Genomic DNA, 20,518 nt, shown 5'->3' with positions numbered 1-20,518 from the left:
TTATTTGTGGGAACCTGTATTTTTACACGGTCAGCTTTATGTTGCCTTATCAAGAGCAAAGAGTTCAAATTGTATAAAGATGTTGATTCGGCCATCGACACCAACTAGCCATGACGATCATTCTACCTCTAATATCGTTTACGAACAAATCATTAAGAAAGCAGGTGCCTGAGCATCGACAGACGATTCTTCGGGAGGTCATTTGCTCCTTCTCTAATTATCCTGTGTGCACATTTTCTGATATTTTCATACATCCTCTGCTTTGCGTTTTCAATCTGTTAATGCTTTAATCTTAAATTTCGTCTATTTCAACTTTATCAAACTATAATAAGACTTGATTCCAAAAGGTCCTTATGAGGCGATTCTCATCCTCACCATTTATGTGCGAAAATTTTGATGAAATAAGCTTTTTGGAATTTAAAAACTGAAAGGTTTTCACCTTAGTTCAAGAAATGATTTTGTAAACCAAACAGAACATAGAGTACTTATTTCCCTGGAATTTTACTATGGTCACCAGCAGATAGCACTTTTGATGTCTTATTAATTCTTATTTTTTTCCCTGGCTGTGTAAAACATATAGATTATATAAACCAGTTAGGCGAGGACTGCAAACTAAAGCTGAAAAAGATTTTAAAAGATCCAACATATCTTTGTGATGTTGCTGACCACAACTCAGGTGAATTAGTAGTCAGATAACAACTTCAATGTTGGACTTGGATCACGAACTCCTTATTTGGAATGGTACTTCCTTCAATTGAATCAATTGTGAATAATTTAGCATACTGTGGACAGACAGCTGCTCAGACCTTCTATAGTGGAAATTAGCTAATTATTCTTCTGTGTGTATCAACTTGACTTGCTATACTTTCTTGATGTTAGTCATTGTGCATTGCTTAGTTTGCCAACTTCTATTTGGCTTTTCCAGCACCTAGGCTTTGTATAACATTAGTTGGTCTAATAGTGCTAAGTGATCCAAAACTAAGTTATATCGTTTAACTATTCCAACTGTAAATACCATTTGATGATCTTCTCAAGGAAAAATAAATTTATGATCTGAGGTATCTTAGAATGTAATGACAACTATTTTGCATCCTTTACTGAGCATAGGTAACATGTTTGTTGTGATAACACCAATCCAAGGTAGTGGAAGAGGAGTTACGCCGGGGTGCAAGTGAGGTAACTTTATTTTTCTTTTGTTTTTTTATCTTGCAACATATTTACATGTCGTTTATAAAAAATATCTTTCTCTGCATGTATGGTTAGGTATTCTAACTAATTGTAGTTTCTATTTTGTCTATTCTTCATTGTCTCTGTGCCTGTTTCTTTCTAATACATTTCTCTTGATATTTTCTTCTGTCGAGACCATTTTTTTCTTCAATAAATTAAACCATACACTAACCAGTCATTCAATGAGAGCTTAACTTTTGATTTTTTATAGCCACTGGCAAGCTATATCATGGTCATGACAGTTATTTCTGTTAGATTTTGACCTCTATTCATTTCTGCGGTTGCTGAATTTTGTAGGAACGTCGAGTTGTGTTGACTCGCTGAGCAAGTTGTCTTCTCGGATCCCTACAAAATGTCACAATATAATCACTGCACATCTCCTTATGTAGATGCCGATGCAAAGAATAAGTTAATAATTCAGATCGACTTTGAAGGCACTGCTAAAGAATAAGAAGCCCATTCAATTGAAGTAGCCTCAACTCAGGTAATATTTAATGCATTGTTGACTAATATGCACTGTTTTTTATCATAAGTGATGTTATATAGAATAGACGGGGATGAGATAAAGTTCCTGTCTTTAGGAAAGCTTGAAATCAACAAATATTGGGTTTATGACTAATGTGTAACATTCATTTGTCTACAACTTTGAGTGCTTTGAGATTATTACATAAAAGTATTTTCTTTTAGATTTCTGTAGAAAGGCCACATTCATGATGGTATGATGTCATACATTTATATTTAGATTTTGCATTTTTCTGTATCATGTTATTCATGTTTAGTAATGTTGGCTTGTTTTCATAAGAAAATAGAAAATCTGCATGTCCCTTTTTTGAGTAAGTTTAATTTTTTCGGAGAAGGAATCTACAAGTACCTTTGTTTATAAGAACTTTATATATATATATATATATATATATATATATATATATATATATATACCATATTAAAACTTGTGGAAATTCACCACACTCTACTCTATAAGCCTCCACTCTGAAAATCCTTTCCAAAATTCAAAGTGATCTCTCCTAAGCTTTCGAGCTGATCCCTTCTTCAAGATTCTTGATAATTGGTTGCACACATGACATTTTCACTAAGAAATTGCTGTCATTTTCTCAAATCTCATCTTGTAATAATGTTTCAAGTCAAGTTAGTGCAGCTTCATCGGCTTCTCTTTTGTTGCCTTGTAATAACTCAGCCAACAGAGGCACTGCTCTTACTTTTACCAAGCAAAATGTGCTTCTTGTAGAGCAATGACAATCATATACACTACAAAAATCACGAAAACCATTTTGATTTTCTCAATTTTCTTAGAGGAAGCGAATTTTGAGATAGTTGAGCTAGAGATATTGCAGCTCTACAATATCTTTTGATGACTATCTGTAATATACCTTCTTAAACTGCTGTAGCAACTCAATTGTGTGCCTCAAAAATAAAAGTGTAGGTTCAGTACAAACGTAGGTTTTCAGTCATACAACTCTAAATATTTACAATAACCAACAAAAAAATAATCAGGGAAAACTTTTGTCAATGTAGCAGTCGTTTAAGTTAATCTTTTCGTTATGATTGACTGTTGTTGCCTAATTAGGATTTGGTTGGGCGCTAATCTATTTTGACTTACTTTGTGGCTTTTCTTCTTATCATTTAGAAATATTAATAAAAGCAAGATAGATCTATTAATCATTATCACCATCTAATTATTATTTAAAATGAAAAAATATAGTGATAGTGGAATTACTACTAGAAATTCGGTAAAAAGCGACCACAAAAAGCGACCAAAGTTGGTCGCTTATAGGCCTAAAAGCGACCAAACATGTCTGGTCGCAATATTGCTGGTCCCTTTATTTTAGGGACCAAAGTTGGTCGCTAATTAGCGACCAACTTTGGTCTCTAAGGTAAAAGGACCATATATTCTGATTTTGACTTTAGTGACCAACTTTGGTCGCTATATTAATTTAATAATATAAATTTTGCGACCAAAGTTGGTCTCTAGATATGAAATACGTTGTTTTTAATTTATCATTAATCATTAGAAAGCGACCAACTTTGGTCTCTAATCCAAATATTATATTTTAAAATCTGGGCAATAGAGACCAAAGTTGGTCGCTAAATTCAAGAATTTAATTTTTTTTAAAGATAAGCGACCAACATTGGTCACTATATTTCCAGAAATTATATTTTTTTTAATAGAAATCTGGGCAGGTAGCGACCAAGGTTGGTCGCTATTGCCTAGAAAATTATTTTTTTTATAGTGAAATGCGACCAAATAGAGACCAAAGTTGGTCGCTTTTCTTGGTATATTTTTGGCAGAAACTGCCTGTTTTGGCAGCTACACCACCTACCAGCTTACCAAACATCCTAAACAGGCATTTTATGCCAGCAACAACAACAACAACAATTAAAAGCAACAATCAATAGAACTAACACATTAAGCTAACAAAACTAAGTTAACGCTTATTACAAGCCCATTCGAACTAAAAAGAACTAACACAATAGAACTAAATTTTTTTGTCTAGTTCAAAGTATATAAAGTACTCAAGGAGTGTTCTTTCAGCATCCTCGTCCGAAAGTTGGATTGCCTCGCCCGATTCATTAGGTGGTTGACTGCGTATGAATTCCCCCACGTCAGTTGCATGTGAAGCGAACCTATATGAAAAATTATATATATTGAATTAGTATTTCAAAATTTATATAAAAGTAAATCAAAATACTTAATGAAAAGTAAAAAACTTACATGTATATAGTCGAGGCTCGACCCTCCTTTCTGAATCAGTCTCTTTCTTCTTCTTTACAATACGAGTTTCATTGAATAGCTCATCTTGCTTCATTGGCATCATAAAGCTGTCTGGTGGCTTTGGTGATTATCCTCGTGGTACTATTACTCGGGATGAACTTGGATACAGAGAATAACTTGGATACAGTACCTGACAGGGTGTGTCTTTGATCAATTGTTGATCTCTATAGCTACAATGATAATGAGAAGGCAACGACATGTGTTTCAAAATAGTGATGGTATAGGTAGGATTTAACATTTCCTAAGTAGATAAAAGAGGTTATAGAGGAATTCTCTACTTCACTTTCCAAGAGGAAAAGAAGTTTGATTGATAGTGACAACGTTGATGAAGACGGAATGTTTTCTGTTGGTCATGGCAGTTCCCATAAAGCGGGGATCATAAGATTCTATGATGACAAAGATTATAGGAAGTTTTGTTCAAAACTTTCTTCCAAGTCTGATCCGTACAAGCTTAATATGATATTGGTGATATTTCTTCGGATTCAGACAATGATTTGACCGACAAAAGTATGGAAATGCTCTTAAAAAGAATTAAAGGTAAAATGTTTTTCTTGGTAGAGAAGGATGCTGAAAAGATTTTACCTTTAATTCTTTTTAAGAGCATTTCCATACTTTTGTCGGTCAAATCATTGTCTGAATCCGAAGAAATATCACCAATATCACATTAAGCTTGTACGGATCAGACTTGAAAGAAAATTTAGAAAAAAACTTCCTATAATCTCTGTCATCATAGAGTCTTATGATCCCCATTCTATGGGAACTGCCATGACCAACGGAACACATTCCGTCTTCATCAACCTTGTCACTCTCAATTAAACTTCTTTTCCTCGTGGAAAATGAAGTACAGAATTACTCTATAAGCTCTTCTTTTATCTACTTAGAAAATACTAAATTCCTACCTACACCATCACTATTTGAAACACATGCCATTGCCTTCTCATCATCATTGTCGCTAATGAGAAGAACAATTAAAGGCACACTTTGCCAGGTACTGTGTCTTAGTTATTCTTGGTGGAAGTTCTATTGCATGTCTAATAACGTCATCAACCTCTTCTAATAATCCTCCGGCAATCTAAAATTTCAAAACATAAACTAAAAGTTCAATTCATATCCTAAACCTTCAATTCATATCCACAAAAGTTCAAGTCATATCCTAAAGGTTCAACTCATATCGTAAAAAGTTCAAGTCATATCGTAAAATTTCAATTTTATCGTACAAGTTCAATTCACAAGAACAAAACCTAAAAACTAAAAGTTCATCAATTCTTATCCTACGAGTTTAAACATAAACTAAAAGTTCAATTTATATCCTAAAGGTTCAATTCATATCCACAAAAGTTCAAGTCATATCCTAAAATTTCTATTTATCCTAAAAATTCAACTCATATCCTAAAAGTTTCAATTTATATCCTACAAGTTCAATTCACAAGAACAAAACCTAAAAACTAAAAGTTATATTCATATCCTACGAGTTTAAACATAAACTAAAAGTTCAAGTCATATCCTAAAGGTTCAATACATATGCTAAAGGTTCAATTTATTTCCTAAAAGTTCAACTCATATCCTAAAAGTTTCAATTCATATCCTAAAAAGTTCAAGTCATACATAAAAGCTTCAATTTATATCCTACAAGTTCAATTCACAAGAACAAAACCTAAAAACTAAAAGTTATATGTAACGACCCGAACCGTCGTTTCCTGTATTTTCATCCCATATTCCCCGTTAAATACTTATTCATGTTTCAATATGTGTACTTGGTGAATTTGAGTCAATTCGGATCGAGTTTGGTATGAAATAGGACAATTAGTCTCTTTAAGGAAGAATTAGTTTCGAAAAGTCAATCGGACGTTGACTTGTGAGTTAGAGGGCTCGGAATTGAATTCCGATGATTCGGTTAGTTTCGGGGGATGATTTAAGGCCTAGGAGCGCAATCGGAATTAATTTTGGAGGTCCAGTGAAGAAATTAGCTCATTTTGGCGAAGTTAGTATTTTGGCGATTTCCGGTTGATAGGTGAAATTTTGATCCGACGGTCGGAATGGAATTCCGAGAATTTCTGTAGCTTCGTTATGTCATTTTGGACTTGTGTGCAAAATTTGAAGTCAATCGGACGTGATTTGATAGGTTTCGGCATCGGAAATAGAAGTTGGAAATTCTAAAGTTCATAAAACTTGGATTGGAGGTCGATTCATGATTTTAGCGTTGTTTGATGTGATTTGAGGCCTCGAGCAAGTCCATAATGTATTTTGGGACTGGTTGGTATTATTGGTCGGGGTCCCGGGGGCCTCGGGTGTGTTTCGGATGCCCAACGGGTCATTTTTGGAAGATTTTTGCCGTTTTGAGCATAAATGTAATGATCTAAAGGTTCATTTTTAGTTCTAGAGATCCAAATTTGATTTCGAGACTTCCAGAATTTAAATCATGAATTATAGGACTGATATGGAAGTTTTGGTTTAATTTCATTAAGTCAGGATTGGGTTTTTGACGTGAAATGTGAGTTATATGTTTAACGAGCGAAATGGGTATTGAACTGGGCAAACGAGCTTTAAATTGAGTTTCGATTGAAGAGTTGTGTTCGTATTACTATTTGTGACTCATAGGAACAAGAATCGTCTAATTCCGAGTTCGTATGATGGAGTTAGAGCTATTTTAGTGAAAAATGGTTGTGCGGCCAATTTCTTAAAAGCTGCTGTATTTTCTACAGCAGTGAACAGTGACCTCACGCGCGTGAACAGTGAATAGTGACCTCACGCGCATGAACAGTGCACCCGCGTGAACAGTACCGAAAATTTCTGGACAGATTTAATGTCCAGCAGTCCGAGTTTGGTCATTTTGTTTGACTTCCAAGCTCGGATTTTGGGCGATTTTTAGCAAGAAATCTTGGGAAATCTCGAGGTAAGTCACTTGTGATTATTTCTACTCCATAATATTGAATTATCATCGAATAATCCAACTAGATTACATGTTTTTGAGGAGTAAATTGAAGATTTAGGCCTAGGGATTTGAAAATAAGATTTGAAGATTTGAGGGGTCATTTGAACTCCGATTTTGGTAAATTTTATATGTACGGACTCGTGGCGAGACGAGGAATCCGGTGATGTGACTTTCGTAATTTTTCGAGAAGTGGTTCCGGGGCTCGGGTTTTGCGAATTTCGTGAATTTCGATATTTTTCGAGTTTTTTCGATTGGGTTATATTCCCTTAGCCTATTGTAATGTATTTGTTGTGGTTTTGACCAGATTCGACGCGCGAAGAGGTAAATTCGAGAGGCAAGGGCATAGCGGAGTAGACATTGGACCGTCTTGAGGTGAGTAATGACTTTAAATGATGCACTGAGGGTTTGAAACCCCGGATTGCACAACATATTGCTATGTTGAGATGAGACACGCGTTGTATGACGAGCGCGGGGTCATTTACTATTGGGGATTGTGACTTGGTCCATCCTAGTTGATATTTTTACCGCGTAATTGATAAAGATTATTGTTTTTCACTATGATTGGGCTTATTTCCATATTTGGGCTTCGTGCCAATTATCTGAAATCTTTTGTGAATTACATCACTATTTTCCTCACAAATTGAAATATTATTTGAACTCAGTCCAATTGAATCATATTATTTTGTGAACTCAGCTACATTTATACTCAACTCGAGATTTAATGATATTTATAATGTTGTTGAGCTGAGCACTATTATTTTACTGGTGCCCAAGAGGCTTATGATTATTTTCTGGACTGATTGAGGCCGAGGGCCATACGTGAGGATATGTTGAGTGATGTAAGAAGGCTTTCAGGCCTCGAGTGTTATATGAGGAGGCTTTCAGGCCTCGTGTGTGATGTGTGAAGGCTTTCAGGCCTATTGATATTGCGCTTGGGCTGTAGGAGCCCCTCCGGAGTCTGTACACACCCCCAGTGAGCGCAGGGTACCCAGGTGAGTTGGGAGTAGGCCCGAGAGGCCGTTGCTTGTGTGTGGTGAGTTGGGAGTGAGCCCGAGGGGCTGATGTTGTGTGCTGGTGAGTTGGGAGTGAGCCCGATGGGCTAATACTATACTGAGATTTACATATTGAGCCCGAGGGGCAAGCTTTTGATTTATCCTTTCTATGGAAATTATTTGTCTTTACTATTTTAAAAGAAGAATTATCTAATACTCACTATTTTACTGTATAACTGATTTTACTGCTTGGGATAGCGCAATATTGTGCCGTTATGAGATTTCATGTTTTCAGTCGTTATTTATTTTTATTACTCACTGGGTCGGAGTACTCACATTACTCCCTGCACCATGTGTGCAGATACAGGCAGAGCTGAGTTCGCTCCTGAGCGTTGATTCTTTCCAGACCAGGCGGTGACTAGGAGTAACGAGGTAGCTGTTGACGTCCGCAGCCCCGTTTTCTCCCTTATCTTTGTTATTTATGATAATTCCATACTTTGTAAAATATTAGTAAACTCTGTAGTAGCTCATGACTTGTGACACCCCGATTTCGGGCTGAGTTGGGAGGGTTTTCCTTGTTCTATAACGTTTATTTCGCATTTAAGATTATATTGCCCATGATTTAGACTTATTCCTGCTAAGTAATTATAAAGAGATGTATTGTTTTGTTGATTGGCTGGCCTTGTCCTCACGAGAGACGCCATCACGCCCGGGTTGGGATTTTGGGTCGTGATAAGTTGGTATCAGAGCCTAGGTTACTAGGTCTCGCGAGTCATGAGCTGGTTTAGTAGAGTCTCTCGAATCGATATGGAGACGTCTGTATTTATCCTTGAGAGGCTGCAGATCCTTTAGGAAAACTTCATATTCTTGAATTCTTATCGTGCGTCCTTGATTCAGTTGGAAAAAAAGTAACTCTTACAATTCCATCCACGTGTTCGTATGCGCGAACGAGCGCTCAGTATTAGATGTGCCTTGATGGCTTGTAATTCCCCGGAAGAAGGGCGAGACGTAATCGCTATGAGTTTGATGTTAGGCCAGTCTGGAGGACTTGAGGCTGGATCCTTGCCTATGGCTTGAGCACCGAAGTGCTGATTGTGCGAGCAAGAGTTTTGAAATTATATGTCCGGTATTGTCCCTATTAGTGGGAATGATGGTTGGATAGCCACATGAGGAGTATGTGCGTTATGATTTATTGAGTGCGTTTTGATCTATATCTTTGAGCCAAGTTGGGGAGTTTGCTATTAAATAAGTTGATTGCACGATTTTGTGCTATATTGGTTCCAGTTTGAGGCGTGTTGGTGAGTCGGTTATTGCTTACGGGGATTAAGGTCGATCAGGCGGTGGACGGGCCTGTTTTTTTTATGTTATTGTTTCAAATGATGTCATTACAGGAATTGTCCAGTCTGCCTTAGATATGCCTCTGTATTATTCGATCCCGGTTCCACCTATTCTTATGTGTCCTCATATTTTGCTCATTATTTGGGTATGCCCCGAGAGTTTCCTTCTTTACCTGTTCATGTATCTACCCCGGTGGGCGATACTGTTGTTGTGGACCGTGTGTACCGGTCATGTGTTGTGATTATTGAGGGTCTGGAGACCCGAGTTGATCTATTGCTGTTGAGCATGGTAGATTTTGATATTATTCTGGGCATGGATTGGTTATCTCCATATCATGCTATTCTAGACTGTCATGCTAAGACAGTTACTTTGGATATTCCGGATGTTCCGAGGATCGAGTGGCGTGGCATGACTGATTATGTCTCTAGTAGAGTAATTTCTTTCTTGAAAGCCCAGCATATGGTTGGGAAGAGTTATCTATCATATCTGGCTTTTGTGCGGGATGTTGGAGCTGAGACTCCTAGTATTGATTCTGTCCCAGTTTTTTTTTTCTTTTCCCAAATTAGGAGGATCTATAGTGTATCCACACTTCCCCTCCATGGTGACTCGAACCCAGGACCTAACGATCGTAGGTGGAGGTGCTTTTACCAACTGAGCAAGCCTCACTTGTCGATTCTGTCCCAGTTGTGAGGGACTTTCCTGATGTATTTCCTGCAGACCTGCCAGGCATGCCGCTGGACAGGGATATTGATTTTGGCATTGACTTAGTGCTGGGCACTCAGCCCATTTCTATTCCGTCATATCGTATGGCACCAGCAGAGCTGAAAGAATTGAAGGAGTAGCTTCAGGAACTCCTAGATAAGGGGTTCATTCGGCCTAGCGTGTCCCCGTGGGGTGCACCTGTTTTATTTGTGAAGAAGAAAGATGGCACAATGAGAATGTGCATTGATTATAGGCAGTTGAATAAGGTAACAGTGAAGAACAAGTATCCTTTGCCTCGCATTGATGACTTATTTTATCAGCTTCAGGGAGCGAGGGTGTTTTCTAAGATTGATCTCCGTTCGGGCTATCACCAGTTGAAAATCAGGGAGTCAGATATTCCCAAGACTGCCTTCAGGACTAGATATGGTCACTATGAATTTTTGGTTATGTCTTTCGGGCTGACCAATGCCCCAGCAGCGTTCATGCATTTGATGAACAGTGTATTTCAGCCTTATCTGGATGCATTTGTTAGTGTATTCATTGATGATATCCTGGTGTACTCGCGTAGCCAGGAGGAGCATGCCCAGTATTTGCGTGTAGTGTTGCAGAGATTGAGAGAGCAGAAGCTTTATGCAAAATTCTCCAAATGTGAATTTTGGCTAAGTTCTGTGGCATTTTTAGGACACATAGTGTCCAGCGAGGGTATACAGATTGATCCAAGGAAGATAGAAGCACTGCAGAGTTGGTATAGACCGTCCTCAGTCACAGAGATTCGGAGTTTTCTTGGGCTAGCAGGCTATTATCGCCGATTTGTTCAGGGGTTTTCTTCTATTGCATCGCCTTTGACCAAGTTGACTCAGAAAGGTGCCCCATTTGTATGGTCCGGCGAGTGTGAGGAGAGCTTTCAGAAGCTCAAGGCACTTCTGACCACAGCTCCAGTGTTGGTGTTACCATCAGCTACAGGTTCATACACGGTATATTGTGATGCTTCCAGAGTTGGGATTGGTTGTGTGCTAATGCAGGAGGGTAGAGTTATTGCTTATGCTTCTCGTCAGTTGAAGCCCCATGAGAAGAACTACCCTGTTCATGATTTGGAGTTGGCTGCTATAGTTCATGCCTTAAAAATTTGGAGGCACTATTTATATGGCGTATCTTGTGAGGTATTCACTGATCATCGCAGTCTTCAGCATTTATTTAAACAAAAAGATCTTAATTTGAGGCAGCGGAGACGGCTTGAGTTACTTAAAGACTATGATATTACCATTCTATATCATCCGGGAAAGGCCAATGTAGTGGCCGATGCGTTGAGCCGAAAGGCAGTCAGTATGGGGAGTTTGGCTTACATCCTAGTTGGGGAGAGGCCTCTTGCAGTTGATATTCAGACCTTGGCCAATCAGTTGGTGTGGTTAGATATTTCTGAGCCTAGTCGGGTATTGGCTAGTGTGGTTTCTCGATCTTCCTTATATGATCGCAACAGAGAGCACCAGTATGATGATCCGCATTTGTTTGTCCTTAAGGACAGAGTTCAGCATGATAATGCCAAAGATGTGACTATAGGTGATGATGGCGTATTGAGGATGCAGGGCCGTATTTGTGTGCCCGATGTTGATGGGCTTAGAGATTTAATTCTTGAGGAGGGCCACAGTCCGCGGTATTCCATCCATCTGGGTGCTGCGAAGATGTATCAGGACTTGAGACAGCATTACTGGTGGAGGAGAATGAGGAAGGACATTGTGGGATATGTGGCTCGGTGTCTCAACTGTCAGCAGGTGAAATATGAGCATCAGAGACCAGGCGGTTTGCTTCAACAGATGATTATTCCTGAGTGGAAATGGGAGAGAGTTACTATGGATTTCGTGAGTGGCCTTCCTCGGACTTTGAAGAATTTTGATTCGATTTGGGTCATTGTGGATAGGCTGACCAAGTCAGCGCATTTCATTCCGGTGTGTACCACATATTCTGCGGAGCGGCTGGCTAGGATCTTTATTCAGGAGATTGTGCGGTTGCATGGTGTTCCAGTTACTATTATTTCGGATAGAGGTACTCAGTTCACTTCTCAGTTTTGGAGGACTTTTCAGCACGAGTTGGGCACTCAGGTGGAGTTGAGTTCAACATTTCATCCTCAGACGGACGGACAGTCCGAGCGTACTATTCAGATATTGGAGGATATGTTGCGTGCCTGCGTGATTGATTTTGGAGGTTCTTGGGTTGAATTTTTACCACTTGCAGAGTTTGCCTACAACAACAGCTATCAGTCCAGTATTCAGATGGCACCGTATGAGGCCTTATATGGGAGGCGGTGTAGAACTCCAGTGGGTTGGTTTGAGCCCGGTGAGGCTAGGTTGTTGGGGACAGATTTGGTCCAGGATGCCTTAGAAAAGGTGAAGGTGATTCAGGAAAGACTTCTCACAGCTCAGTCGCGTCAGAAGAGTTATGCGGACCGGAAGGTCCGAGATGTGTCATTTATGGAAGGCGAGAAGGTTTTGCTGAAGGTTTCGCCGATGAAGGGTGTTTTGAGGTTCGGAAAGAAAGGGAAGTTGAGTCCGCGGTTTATTGGACCATTTGAGGTACTTAGGAGGATTGGAGAGGTGGCTTACGAGCTTGCTTTGCTGCCTAGATTGTCAGGTGTTCATCCGGTATTCCATGTGTCCATGCTCCGGAAATACATTGGGGACCCGTCTCATATTTTAGATTTCAGTACAGTACAGTTAGATGAAAATTTGACTTATAATGTGGAGCCAGTGGCTATTTTGAGTCGACAGGTTCAAAAATTGAGATCAAAAGATATAGCATCAGTGAAAGTACAGTGGAGAGGTCGGCCCGTGGAGGAGGCTACTTAGGAGACCGAGCAGGAGATGCGGAGCAGGTACCCACACCTATTTGAAACTCTAGGTATGTTTCTTAACTCGCTCGAGGACGAGCGTTTGTTTTAGTTGGGGAGAATGTAACGACCTGAACCGTTGTTTCCTGTATTTTCATCCCATATTCCCTGTTAAATGCTTATTCATATTTCAATATGTGTACTTGGTGAATTTGAGTCAATTCGGATCGAGTATGGTATGAAATGGGACAATTAGTCTCTTTAAGGAAGAATTAGTTTGGAAAAGTCAACCGGATGTTGACTTGTGAGTTAGAGGGCTCAGAATTGAATTCCGATGATTCGGTTAGTTTCGGGGATGATTTAAGGCCTAGGAGCGCAATCGGAATTAATTTTGGAGGTCCGGTGAAGAAATTAGCTCATTTTGGCGAAGTTAGTATTTTGGCGATTTCCGGTTGATAGGTGAAATTTTGATCCGACGGTCGTAACGGAATTCCGAGAATTTCTGTAGCTTCGTTATGTCATTTTGGACTTGTGTGCAAAATTTGAAGTCAATCAGACGTGATTTGATAGGTTTCGGCATCGGAAATAGGAGTTGGAAATTCTAAAGTTCATAAAACTTGGATTGGAGGTTGATTCATGATTTTAGCATTGTTTGATGTGATTTGAGGGCTCGAGCAAGTCCGTAATGTATTTTGGGACTGGTTGGTATTATTGGTCGGGGTCCCGGGGGCCTCGGGTGTGTTTCGGATGCCCAACGGGTCATTTTTGGAAGATTTTTGCCGTTTTGAGCATAAATGTAATGATCTAAAGGTTCATTTTTAGTTCTAGAGATCCAAATTTGATTTTGAGACTTCCAAAATTTAAATCATGAATTATAGGACTGATCTGGAAGTTTTGGTTTAATTTCATCAAGTCGCGATTGGGTTTTTGACGTGAAATGTGAGTTGATTGTTTAACGAGCGAAATGAGTATTGAACTGGTCAGACGAGCTCCGAATTGAGTTTCGATTGAAGATTTGTGTTTGTATTATTATTTGTGACTCATAGGAACAAGAATTGTCTAATTCCGAGTTTGTATGATGGAGTTAGAGCCATTTTAGTGAAAAATGGTTGTGCTGCAAATTTCTTAAAAGCTGTTGTATTTTCTGCAGCAGTGAACAGTACCCGCGCGTGAACGGTAACCGCGCGGGTGAACAGTGACTTCACGCGCATGAACAGTGCCCCCGCATGAACAGTACCGAAAATTTCTGGACAGATTTAATGTCCAGCAGTCCGAGTTTGGTCATTTGTTTTGACTTCCAAGCTCGGATTTTGGGCGATTTTTAGCAAGAAATCTTGGGAAATCTTGAGGTAAGTCACTTGTGATAATTTCTACTCCATAATATTGAATTATCATCGAATAATCCGACTAGATTACATGTTTTTGAGGAGTAAATTGAAGATTTAGGCCTAGGGATTTGAAAATAAGATTTGAAGATTTGAGGGGCCATTTGAACTCCGATTTTGGTAAATTTTATATGTACGGACTCGTGGCGAGACGAGGAATCCGGTGATGTGACTTTCGTAATTTTTTGAGAAGTGGGCCCGGGGCTCGGGTTTTGCAAATTTCGTGAATTTCGATATTTTCGAGTCTTTTCGATTGGGTTATATTCCCTTAGCCTATTATAATGTATTCGTTGTGGTTTTGACCAGATTCGACGCGCGAAGAGGTAAATTCGAGAGGCAAGGGCATAGCGGAGTAGACATTGGACCGTCTTGAGGTGAGTAATGACTTTAAATGATGCACTGAGGGTTTGAAACCCCGGATTGCACAACATACTGCTATGTTGAGATGAGACACGCGTTGTATGACGAGCGCGGGGTCATTTACTATTGGGGATTGTGACTTGGTCCATCCCAGTTGATATTTTTACCGCGTAATTGATAAAGATTTATTGTTTTTCACTATGATTGGGCTTATTGCCATATTTGGGCTTCGTGCCAATTATCTGAAATCTTTTGTGAATTTACATCACTATTTTCCTCACGAATTGAAATATTATTTGAACTCAGTCCAATTGAATTATATTATTTTGTGAACTCAGCTACATTTATACTCAACTCGAGATTTAATGATATTTATAATGTTGTTGAGCTGAGCACTATTGTTTTACTGATGCCCAAGAGGCTTATGATTATTTTCTGGACTGATTGAGGCCGAGGGCCATACGTGAGGATATGTTGAGTGATGTGAGAAGGCTTTCAGGCCTCGAGTGTTATATGAGGAGGTTTTCAGGCCTCGTGTGTGATGTGTGAAGGCTTTCAGGCCTATTGATATTGCGTTTGGGCTGTAGGAGCTCCTACGGAGTCTGTACACACCCCCAATGAGCGCAGGGTACCCAGGTGAGTTGGGAGTAGGCCCAAGAGGCCGTTGCTTGTGTGTGGTGAGTTTGGAGTGAGCCCGAGGGGCTGATGTTGTGTGCTGGTGAGTTGGGAGTGAGCCCGAGGGGCTGATACTATACTGAGATTTACATATTGAGCCCGAGGGGCAAGCTTTTGATTTATCCTTTCTGTGGAAATTATTTGTCTTTACTGTTTTAAAAGAAGAATTATCTGATACTCACTATTTTACTGTATAACTGATTTTACTGCTTGGGATAGCGCTATATTGTGCCGTTATGAGATTTCATGTTTTCAGTCGTTATTTATTTTTATTACTCACTAGGTCGGAGTACTCACATTACTCCCTGCACCATGTGTGCAGATACAGGCAGAGCTGAGTTCGCTCCTGAGCGTTGATTCTTTCCAGACCAGGCAGTGACTAGGAGTAACGAGGTAGCTGTTGACGTCCGCAACCCTGTTTTCTCCCTTATCTTTGTTATTTATGATAATTCCACACTTTGTAAAATATTAGTAAATTCTGTAGTAGCTCATGACTTGTGACATCCCGATTTCGGGCTGAGTTGGGAGGGTTTTCCTTGTTCTATCACGTTTATTTCGCATTTAAGATTATATTGCCCATGATTTAGACTTATTCTTGCTAAGTAATTATAAAGAGATGTACTGTTTTGTTGATTGGCTGGCCTTGTCCTCACGAGAGGTGCCATCACGCCCGGGTTAGGATTTTGGGTCGTGACATTATATTCATATCTTACGAGTTTAAACATAAACTAAAACTTCAAGTCATATCCTAAAGGTTCAATACATATCCTAAAGGTTCAATTTATTTCCAAAAAGTTCAACTCATATCCTAAAAGTTTCAACTCATATCGTAGAAAGTTCAAGTCATACATAAAAGCTTCAATTTATATCGTACAAATTCAATTCACAAGAACAAAACCTAAAAACTAAAAGTTCATCAATTCTTATCCTACGAGTTTAAACATAAACTAAAAGTTCAATTTATATCCTAAAGGTTCAATTCATATCCACAAAAGTTCAAGTCATATCCTAAAATTTCTATTTATATCCTAAAAATTCAACTCATATCCTAAAAGTTTCAAGTCATATCCTAAAAATTCAACTCATATCCTAAAAGTTTCAATTTATATCCTAGATTTCTATAAACCCTAGATTTTTATAAAATGTTAAATAATGATAAATACAACCTAAACCCTAGGTTTCTATAAATTACAATGTTAAATAATCAATTGAAACACTAGTCATTTGAAACTAATTCATAACTAATAAACAAAACATTATAAGCTTACACAAAAGATATAAATTGTAATTATAACCTAGAATTTTTAGGAGGTGGAGAAGGAGAGAGACACAGCAGCGGTAGAGGCGACGGCAACGAGGCGGCGGCAGCTGGGCGGTGGTCGTTGGTGGCGTGGATGGGGCCTCTGGTGCTGGGAGTTGGAAGGGGGGGGGGGTTGAGTGTGAGAGAGAAAAGAGAGATTTTGGGAAATTTTTAGAAAGAATGGGAGGGGATCCCGGTTTTGACACTCTGGAATTAAAAATAGCGACTACAGTTGGTCGCTATTTTGGTAGGTAAATCAGTTTTGAATTTTTAGAAATAACAACCAAAGTTGGTCGCTATTTCTAAAAAAATTATATTACTCTTAATTCAATTTAAAATTATATATATATATATAGTATAAATTTAGGATTTTAATTATATATGTAGTATAAATTTAGGATTTTAAGTATATATATTATATATATATAAGCTATATTCGATATAATACTACCTAATACACTTATACTTAGTGCATAGTATAGCGTAAGTATATATATTATATATATATAAGCTATATTCGATACAGTATGACCTAATACACTTATACGCAGTGCATAGTATAGCGTAAGTATATATATATATTATATATATAAGCTATATTCGATACAGTATGACCTAGTACACTTATACTCAGTGCATAGTATAGCGTAAGTATATAATATATATATATATATATATATATATATATATATAAGCTATATTCGATATAATACTACCTAATACACTTATACTTAGTGCATAGTATAGCGTAAGTATATATATTATATATATATAAGCTATATTCGATACAGTATTACCTAATACACTTATACGCAGTGCATAGTATAGCGTAAGTATATATATATATAAAAGCTATATTCGATACAGTATTACCTAATACACTTATACTTAGTGCATAGTATAGCGTAAGTATATATATTATATATATATAAGCTATATTCGATACAGTATTACCTAATACACTTATACTTAGTGCATAGTATAGCGTAAGTATATATATATATATATATATATATATATATATATAAGCTATATTCGATACAGTATTACCTAATGCACTTATACTTAGTGCATTATACCTAGTGCATAGTATAGCGTAAGTATATATATATTATATATGTAAGCTATATTCGATATAATATTACCTAATAGACTTATACTCAGTGCATAATATAGCGTAAGTATATTATATATATATATATATATATATATATATATATATATATATATATATATAGAGAGAGAGAGAGAGAGAGAGAGAGAGAGAGAGAGAGAGAGAGACGATTCGTAGTACTATTCCTCCCTTGTATTACAAAAGTATTAACGACTTATATTTATATTATTTAGATAGTAAATACAAAAGTGATTTTTAATTTTGACCATTGTTGACCTGAATAGAGACCAACTTTGGTCGCTATTTATTCAAGAATTTAGTTTAGCGACCAAAGTTGGTCGCTATATTTAAATCAGATTTAATTATATTTCATATAATATTTAAATTAATAATATAATTATTAAAATTGTATAACTGGGCCCCATTTAAGCGACCAAAGTTGGTCGGTATCTGCCTACCCTTTAAGTAGCGACCAACGTTGGTCGCCATTTTTATATTATATATATTTATATTTTATAATTTTTTTAAAATAATAATATAATTATTAAAATTTTGTAGGTGGGTCCCACTTTAGCGACCAACATTGGTCACTAATCTCAGTAAATGTTTGACCAAGAAAGTCTGACCAGTCCAGTCAACATTTTGACTAATATAGCAACTAAGTAGCGACCAACTTTGGTCGCTATTTTGTTTCTTTTATTTATTTTATTATTTTCGCTAGTTTAGCGACCAACTTTGGTCGCTTTTTCCCACAGACCAATTTTGGTCGCTTTTTTCCGGATTTCTAGTAGTGAATATTGTATGGAAAAAACTTCAGTGATATAGTTAATCGAGACATTGTCTTCTTACGTTGAAGGGAAGATATTTGGAACAAAGTAACATCATGTAGCATTCATTTAATGCACAGGAAATAGTAGAAGAAATCACAAATTTTAGTTTCTTCATTACTTTCTTTTACTACAGATTCGCATATTTGGTATTTGGTAATAGGGCTTACAACAATAATCTTCTTTCTTCTCTGTACCTTAATTTTGAGATAGTGACATTATTCTTTCTGTAAAGAATAATTTTATGAGTATTTTCAATGCACAATATGTTGTATACTGACCAGGACTGCAACTTATTTTTGGCTTTATAGAACTACTGGTGCGTCTCGTATATCCGGTATCACCAAAAGAATTGCTCAATGGGCTTAGCACTGCACAGGTAATTGACTATTTTATCTTTGTATATTTGTACACGTTGGCTCCTATTAACAGATTCTATGTTCCTCCTTCCCGATGTACGGCTAATAGTTAATGTTGTGCACCGTTTTTGTTTCTACAAGTTATGCTATTGTGCTAGAGGAGAGAAAGATGCATTTTGCAAAGTGAGACATTGCAATGCTTCAAAAGGATTCAGCTTTTGCAAGCGTAATGTTCTGATACAAGAAATGGACGTTCCCACTGCTGCACTTCGACAAGGGGAGAGCTCTATAAATGACAACAACAATGTGGTTCCAAATTCACCCTGCCCAGATAAGAGTCAATCAGATATGCAGTTCCCAATAGAAGCATATTAGTGAAATATATTATTTCCAGTAACCTATAAATTATAGTTGAGTTATTATTCCATAATATTGCAGGCTTTAATGAAGAATGTCTCTCTTAGCTTGGTTGAGGTGAATACTCCAGTTTCTCATATCAATCAGAATCGGGTTATTTTGGAAGGAGTACTTTTGAATTTTTAGTTTCAGTGTTGCAACAGTTCAGTTGACGTAATAGTTTATTAATTTTTTTTATAGTAATTCTAATTTCTGCCACTTACACATATTTGTATCAGCTCCCCTACTGCAAAACCGTATATTTTCTTGGGTAACATATGAATTAGAAACAGCGGGATTAAAAAGCAAGATTTTTGTAATAGCTATGTAGTCTTCTTTTTTCTCTTTTGAGTAACATCTCACTAATAGCCCCGTGGTCTTCCATTTCTTTACACAAGCTCACCTTTTCTTACAAATTTACAATAATATAGTTCTGTTCACGTTGGGCTCGGGCTTTGTCCGGGCTACCCCTCCACTAGTATATAAATAGATAGCATCAAGGACCACTACCATGCATTATTGAGAAAGTAGAAGTATTTGGTAAAAAATTTCTCTATGTTTTCCAAGGTAATGCTATCAACTATTCATTGATATACTTACCTTTTTATCAAGGTTTGATTGATCTTCTAATCTATACAAAGATAAAAATATTTTGATGAACAATTAATGAATTTTATTTATTTTTAGTGTTGGTACCTTGATGTTCCATTTGCTCATGTTAGACGATATCATGTCTCTTACCAACAAAATAATATTATCCCAACTTAATAATTCAACAGAGCAAAATGATACTTCGATGAGCATATATACTTCGATCGGTTAGGCCAATCGGTCGGGCCGTAGAGATCTTGAGTTCTTATTAGAGTTGTCAGCAAAATCACCAAAAATGACACATTCATTAAAGACACGGGAAAAATGTGAAGAAAAATTCATGTTTGTTTAATAAAATTCACAACAGGTATTCTTCTATTGCCGCTGTATTGGATAACCAAATGTCCAATACTCAAATATAGGGGAAGAATTTTATTTTGTGTCTTATACAACTGACACTAGTTGTATGAGGTATTTTTTTTGTCTCACAGTTTTGTGGACCCAAAAGTATAAGATTAGGGTCCACAAATTTGTGAGACAAAAAGGAGCCACACAACTAATGAGTTGTGTGAGGCACAGATAAAACTTCTCAATATAGGGATACGCTTTTTTTCTAATTGTTTTGAACTTGTCTCAGCAGTTCTTATTAATGCTATTTTTCACGTTTCCAGTTTCACACATTTGATAATATATTTTTTAGTTTAAAGGCAA

The sequence above is a fragment of the Nicotiana tabacum genome, chromosome 22 (assembly GCF_000715075.1).
Source record: "Nicotiana tabacum cultivar K326 chromosome 22, ASM71507v2, whole genome shotgun sequence".
NCBI lineage: Eukaryota > Viridiplantae > Streptophyta > Magnoliopsida > Solanales > Solanaceae > Nicotiana > Nicotiana tabacum.
This window is presented reverse-complemented; position numbering follows the sequence as displayed.